At 31.6% G+C, this 7,325-nt stretch overlaps 1 non-coding gene across 1 annotated transcript; it reads left to right on the forward strand.

Moving 5' to 3' along the window:
* The first annotated feature begins 1,454 nt into the window (after nucleotides 1-1,454).
* On the forward strand, nucleotides 1,455-1,534 carry TRNAL-UAG (transfer RNA leucine (anticodon UAG)). The gene has a single exon. It is a non-coding gene; the product is annotated as a tRNA-Leu (tRNA).
* Nucleotides 1,535-7,325: the final 5,791 nt, after the last annotated feature.

Raw genomic sequence — 7,325 nt, forward strand, 5'->3', positions numbered from 1 at the left:
TGAGTGAATTCCAATGAAAACCTATGTTTATAAGAAATTATCGAATAGTCCTTACTTCATATAGAACTAAAATCCTAATGACTATAAATTACCTAAGTTTTAGAATGTCTTGTTTAAGAGACTCAGTATTTTTTGTTTTGATTGGAATTCCTTTCCTTTATGGAATACCATTCTGAACTTAATTAACTATTTTCATTTTCCCTTCTTTTTATCCCCCCGTCTTATCTTATATGGGGGATAGGCTTCCATACCATATATCTATATATGGAGTATACTTGATATATAAATAGATATAAATAGATTTAAATGAGAAACCTTTCTATATATTCTATATTATTAAAAAACAAGTATAAAATATATAAAGAAAAAATGTTAAAAAATTCTTGTTGTCTTATCCGCATTAGACAAAATGAAGTAAAAAATAATTCAAAATTTAAGTATCTTTCAGTATCTAAGTATAAATACTAATAAAAAGAAGAAAGAAGGATTGATTTGCAGCAATAGATGTCTTTCACATACAACTAGAAAAAAGTAATTTCCTTTTTGAATGGCAGTTCCAAAAAAACGTACTTCAATGTCAAAAAAGCGTATTCGTAAAAATATTTGGAAGAAAAAGACTTATTTTTCCATAGTACAATCTTATTCTTTAGTAAAATCAAGATCATTTTCGAGCGGTAATGAGCATCCAAAACCAAAGGGTTTTTCTGGGCAACAAACAAATAATAAGATTTTGGAATAATATGAATTGACTTATCAAAAAAGAATTCCAATTATTTAATAATTTTGATTCTTCTTTGAATGTACTTTTATGTGTCGAATTACTCGGTACAATATTCTTAGAACAAAAAACCCCTCTTATCTTATATATACAAGAAAAAAAAGTTTTGTTTGGTATACTGTGTGCTAAGTATTCTTTTCCTATCAATGAACTTTTCATAATTTTCATAATAGAATCCTCATATTCTATTATGAAAATTATGAAAAGTGGAGTATTCTTACAATAGGACTTACAACTTCCACCTATCTTCTCCAAAATCATAAGGTTAGTAAATCTTATTAATAAGAGCATAAAGACTTTCATTCTAGAAATTTTTAAAAAATCCAAAAAGCCTTTTCCATTTATCCATTTTAATTTCATCATTAAATAGAAACCCTTTTGGATTTTTTTCATTGTATTGAAAGAATTTTCAAAATGTAAACGAGAAATTAATTAGAAAAAATTAGTTCTACAATTGCAAGTTAGAAAAAAGAAATTCCAACTCTTTCAAGCAGTGTTTGTGTTTCTATTGGGCAAAGCAAGAGTTTATTGTAAAAAAAAAATGGAAACGATACTACCAAACGAAGTCTATTTTAATGAAAACTCTAATGTTCCTAAATTTTATGGACTTTCCCAATATCGACGATTCCCAAGATAATAGCTATTATTCTTTTAAGTTACCTATTATTTGAAGTTAGCCGCCATGGTGAAATTGGTAGACACGCTGCTCTTAGGAAGCAGTGCTCAAGCATCTCGGTTCGAATCCGAGTGGCGGCATTCTTGAAAAAGAATACAATAGATTAGAAATCAATTCGAAATTTACAATTTTGTAATGGGACCTTCCCCTTATGCTATTTGCAACTTTAGAACATATACTAACTCATATCTCTTTCTCAACGATTTCAATTGTGATTACGATTCATTTTATAACCTTATTAGTTCGTGAACTTGGAGGATTACGTGATTCGTCAGAAAAAGGAATGATAGTTACTTTTTTCTCTATAACAGGATTCTTAGTTTCTCGTTGGGCTTCCTCGGGACATTTTCCATTAAGTAATTTATATGAGTCATTGATCTTCCTTTCATGGGCCCTGTATATTCTTCATACCATTCCTAAAATACAGAACTCTAAAAATGATTTAAGCACAATAACTACGCCAAGTACTATTTTAACGCAAGGCTTTGCCACATCGGGTCTTTTAACTGAAATGCATCAATCCACGATACTAGTACCTGCTCTACAATCTCAGTGGTTAATGATGCATGTCAGTATGATGTTATTAAGCTATGCAACTCTTTTGTGCGGATCCTTATTATCTGCCGCTATTCTAATCATTAGATTTCGAAATAATTTCCATTTCTTTTCTAAAAAGAAAAAAAATGTTTTAAATAAAACATTTTTCTTTAGTGATATTAAATATTTTTATGCAAAAAGAAGTGCTTTAAAAAGAACCTCTGTCCCTTCATTTCCAAATTATTACAAATATCAATTAACGGAGCGTTTGGATTCTTGGAGTTATCGTGTCATTAGCCTAGGATTTACCCTTTTAACCGTAGGTATTCTTTGTGGAGCAGTATGGGCTAATGAGGCCTGGGGATCCTATTGGAATTGGGATCCTAAGGAAACTTGGGCATTTATTACTTGGACCATATTCGCAATTTATTTACATAGTAGAACAAATACAAATTGGAAGGGTACGAATTCTGCACTTATAGCTTCGATAGGATTTCTTATAATTTGGATTTGTTATTTTGGTATAAATCTATTAGGAATAGGCTTACATAGTTATGGTTCGTTTACATTAACACCTAAATGATTACATAAAATAAAACCTTCATGAAATGAAGGTTTTTACTTTTATGTTTTATTTGAGAACCCCTTGAACGCCTTCTCAAAGGGTTCTCAAAAATTCGAGATAGATCTAATTATACTTTTTTACTTATTTCTGCATTAATAGAGCAGACGAGTAAAAAAAAGCAAACCTATTTAGGATAATAATTGGATAAGAGAGCCTCTACCCTGTCAACGGATAGGGAGAGAACAAAATCTGGATAAATACCAATTCCTATTACTGGTAAAAAGATACAGATTAAAATAAAGAGTTCTCGTGGTCCAGAATCCACAAAATTTGCGTTTGGAACATTAAATAGCTTGTATCCATAGAACATCTGGCGTAACATAGATAATAAATAAATAGGAGTTAATATCATTCCAATTGCCATTACAAAAGTAATTAGTGTTTTTGGCATTAACAGAAATTTTGGACTAGTAATTAGTCCAAAAAATACTACTAATTCTGCGACAAAACCACTCATTCCTGGTAAGGCAAGAGAAGCCATTGAAAAGCTACTAAACATGGTAAAAATTTTAGGCATTGGGATGGATATTCCCCCCAGTTCTTCGAGATAAACAAGACGCATTCTATCAGAAGCGGTTCCTGCCAAGAAAAAAAGTGTAGCACCAATAAATCCATGGGATAATATTTGTAAAATAGCTCCATTGAGTCCAATGTTGGTTATGGAACCAATTCCTATAATTATGAAACCCATGTGAGATACAGAGGAATAAGCTATTCTTTTTTTGAAATTTCGTTGACCAAGAGAAGTTGAAGCTGCATAGATTATTTGGATCGCTCCTATTATTACTAACCAGGGCGAAAATAGATAATGAGCATGAGGTAACAATTCCATGTTGATCCGAATCAATCCATATGCTCCCATCTTTAATAATATTCCCGCTAAAAGCATACATGTACTATAATGTGCTTCCCCATGGGTATCTGGTAACCACGTATGTAGGGGTATAATCGGCAATTTGACAGCATAAGCAATAAGGAAGCCAAAATATAAAAGTATTTCCAAGGTTGCAGGGTATGATTGATTAATTAATCTTTCCAAATCTAATCCTGGTTCGTTGGAACCATATAAGCCCATACCCAGAACTCCGATTAAGAAAAAAATGGAACCGCCTGCAGTATACAAAATAAACTTTGTAGCTGAATATAGACGCCTCTTCCCCCCCCACATGGATAAAAGTAAGTAAACAGGAATTAATTCTAACTCCCACATGATAAAAAAAAGTAAAAGGTCTCGCGAAGAAAATAATCCTATTTGACCACTATACATTGCGAGCATCAGGAAATAGAATAATCGCGAATTCCGTGTAATTGGCCAAGCTGCTAAAGTAGCTAAAGTAGTGATAAATCCTGTCAATAAAATAGATCCTAATGAAAGTCCATCGATTCCCAATCTCCAGTGGAAATCGAAGACATCTATCCATTTATAATCCTCCTTTAATTGGATTAAGGGATCCTCCAGTTGGAAATGATAACAGAACGCATAAGTCATTAGAAGGAATTCTAATAAACAAATAGATATAGTATACCACCTAACGACTTTGTTTCCCTTATGAGGTAAAAAGAAAATTAATGAACCTGCAAATATCGGCAAAACAACAAGTATTGTTAACCAAGGAAAATAACTCATGATAAAGTGATAAAGACAAGATACGTTTTGACCAGAAAAGCCCGTGCTCGATTATTTCGAGCACAGGCTTCTTCGGTAAAGAGGAATCAGACGATTCGAGTGAAGTTTTTTGTAACGTATCAATAAGATAGAGCCATGCTACGTGTTGTTTCAGGCCCTAAATAAACGCGGACACTTAAAAAATCTGTCGGGCAGGCAGATTCACATCTCTTACAACCCACACAATCTTCGGTTCTCGGCGCGGAAGCAATTTGCTTGGCTTTACATCCATCCCAGGGTATCATTTCTAATACATCTGTTGGACAAGCTCGTACACATTGAGTGCATCCTATACATGTATCGTAAATTTTTACGGAATGTGACATTGGATCTATAAATTTTTCTTTTCAACATAAAATTTTTCGATCTGGTAAAAATGAAATTAGTACTATAATGAGTCATATGTATTGTAGACACCAGACGAAGCAATGGTTTATCCAAACTTCAAAAATAAAAATCTATTTTTTAATCTGTTTGTGAGAAAGCGTGAAGAGAGCCAAGAGACTTTAATTTTGGATTTCAACAATAAGAAATAAGAAAGAATTTTACGAATTGTACAGACGAATTCGAATTAGCCAATAAATTGGCTATCGTCTTTTCAATATAAATTATTGCAATATTCAAATTGCAATATCAATGAATTACAAATACAAAAATTCATTTAAGTGAAAAAGAATACTATGCAATAATCTACTAAAAAAAGCAATAATCTACTAAAAAAAATGGATATTCTCAAATAATACTAAGAAAATAGTATTGATTTCTATTTATTTTAATATGTGCGCCTTTGTTTAGAGGATTCTATGTCTAATTATTCAAAATTCTAATTATTCAATAAATTAGATTGATTGATACGAGTGGATTTCCTATTACGATGGATGGAAGAAAGAATGGATAGTCCAATAGCGGCTTCAGCAGCCGCAAGGGCTATAACAAAAATTGCGAAAATATCTCCTTTTAATTGGCGACTATCAAATAGATCAGAAAATGTTACGAGATTTAGATTAATTGAATTCAGTATAAGTTCAAGACATATTAGAGCTCTAACCATGTTTCGGCTTGTGATCAATCCATAGATACCAATCGAAAATAAATAGACACTCAAAAAAAGTACATGCTCAAACATCATTAACTAACTCCTTATCAATCTCGATTCATTTCAATATGAGGGCAAGAATTGAACCGATTCAATTAATTACAATAGAACAATTACACAACAAAAGAGAAAATAAAGGAGGTATTTGTTGGCAGTAGATGGATTTTACTAAATCAAAATTGTGATTCTTTAGTTATTTATTTTAGATTTGCAATTCTTATAATTTGTACTTTTTCTAAGTTTTCTTATTGCCGAGCCATAGTAATTGCACCTATTAAAGAAACTAGAAGAATTATGGAAATGAGTTCAAACGGAAGATAAAAATCGGTTGCTAAATGAATTCCAATTTGTTGAACATTATTTATGAGACCCTGTTCTACTATTTGGTTTGATCTTGTAGTCCAAAGAATTCCATACCACGACGTATCTGGGATAGTAGTCATTAGCGAAAAAACAATAGTTATACAAACGAGTGAAGTGAACCCATCTCCAATAGTCCAATAATTCTTATCTTTAGACCATTCTGAGCCATTTACGAACATTACAGCGAATATGATCAAGACATTTATGGCTCCCACATAAATAAGAAGTTGTGCGACAGCTACAAAGTAGGAATTTAATAAAAAATAGAATAAGGATATACAAACAAGAACTAATCCCAGCGAAAAGGCAGAATAAATGGGGTTGGTAAGTAATACTACTCCTAGACCCCCTAGTAGAAGAACAAATCCCCCAAATAGCATAAGAATCTCATGTATTGGTCCAGGTAAATCCATTATGGATAAAAAGAAATTAATAGTATAAAATTTTTCATGAACTGACTAAAACTAAAGGATTCAAGGAAGGAAAAAAGGATTTGGGTATTTTTTTGTGTATAAACTGTATAGTTATAAATTATATTATATCACGAAAATCTAGTCTGATTTAAAATAAGAAATAATTTCCAATAAGCAGTAGTTTTTCTTTATAGTTTAATTTTAAAGTTTAATAAAGAATTATTAGATTTTTATAACAAAAAGACAAAATCAAAGTTTAGTAATCAGTAATCGTTCTTGAATTCGAAGATTTTTCTTTGTTTATTTTACTTTCAGACGAATTCCTAATTGTTTGAATTGTGTAATCTCCCATTATGGAGATTGGTAACCGACTTAAAGCAATTTGATTGTAATTCAATTCATGACGATCATAGGTAGAAAGTTCATATTCTTCAGTCATTGATAAACAGCTTGTTGGACAGTACTCAACACAATTGCCACAAAATATACAAACTCCGAAATCAATACTATAATTAAGCAATTGTTTTCTTTTAATATCCTTTTCAAATCTCCAATCCACAACGGGTAAATCTATCGGACATACGCGAACACATACTTCACAAGCAATACATTTATCAAATTCAAAGTGGATTCGCCCTCGGAAACGCTCTGGTGTAATTGATTTTTCATAAGGGTAGTGAATCGTTATAGGTAAACGATTTGTGTGGGATAAGGTAGTTATGAAACTTTGACCTATGTACCTTGTAGCACGTATTGTTTGTTGACCATAACTCATGAACCCAGTTACCATAGGGAACATATTCATTCTAAATATCTATGAAAAAGATATGTTTCTTTCTCTTGTTTGAGAGAGCTTTTGTGTTGAAAATATTCTTACTATTATTGTATTATCTTATTTATAGTGAAACAAGTTGAGAAGAGGTTGTTAATAAGAGATTGCCCAGGGAAATAGGTAAAAGAAATTTCCATCCAAGATTTAATAACTGATCCATTCTCATCCTCGGTAAAGTCCATCTTATTGTGATAGAAATGAAGAGAAATAAATAAGCTTTAGTTAATGTAATAAATATACCCATTGTCATTTCCAAAATTCCAACTGCTTTATTCATTTGGAAAAAATCAAAAAAGGATATATAGGGAATAGAGAAATTCCACCCGCCCAAGTAGAGAA

This window comes from Aegilops tauschii, unplaced genomic scaffold, assembly GCF_002575655.3.
Source record: "Aegilops tauschii subsp. strangulata cultivar AL8/78 unplaced genomic scaffold, Aet v6.0 ptg000618l_obj, whole genome shotgun sequence".
Taxonomy (NCBI): domain Eukaryota; kingdom Viridiplantae; phylum Streptophyta; class Magnoliopsida; order Poales; family Poaceae; genus Aegilops; species Aegilops tauschii.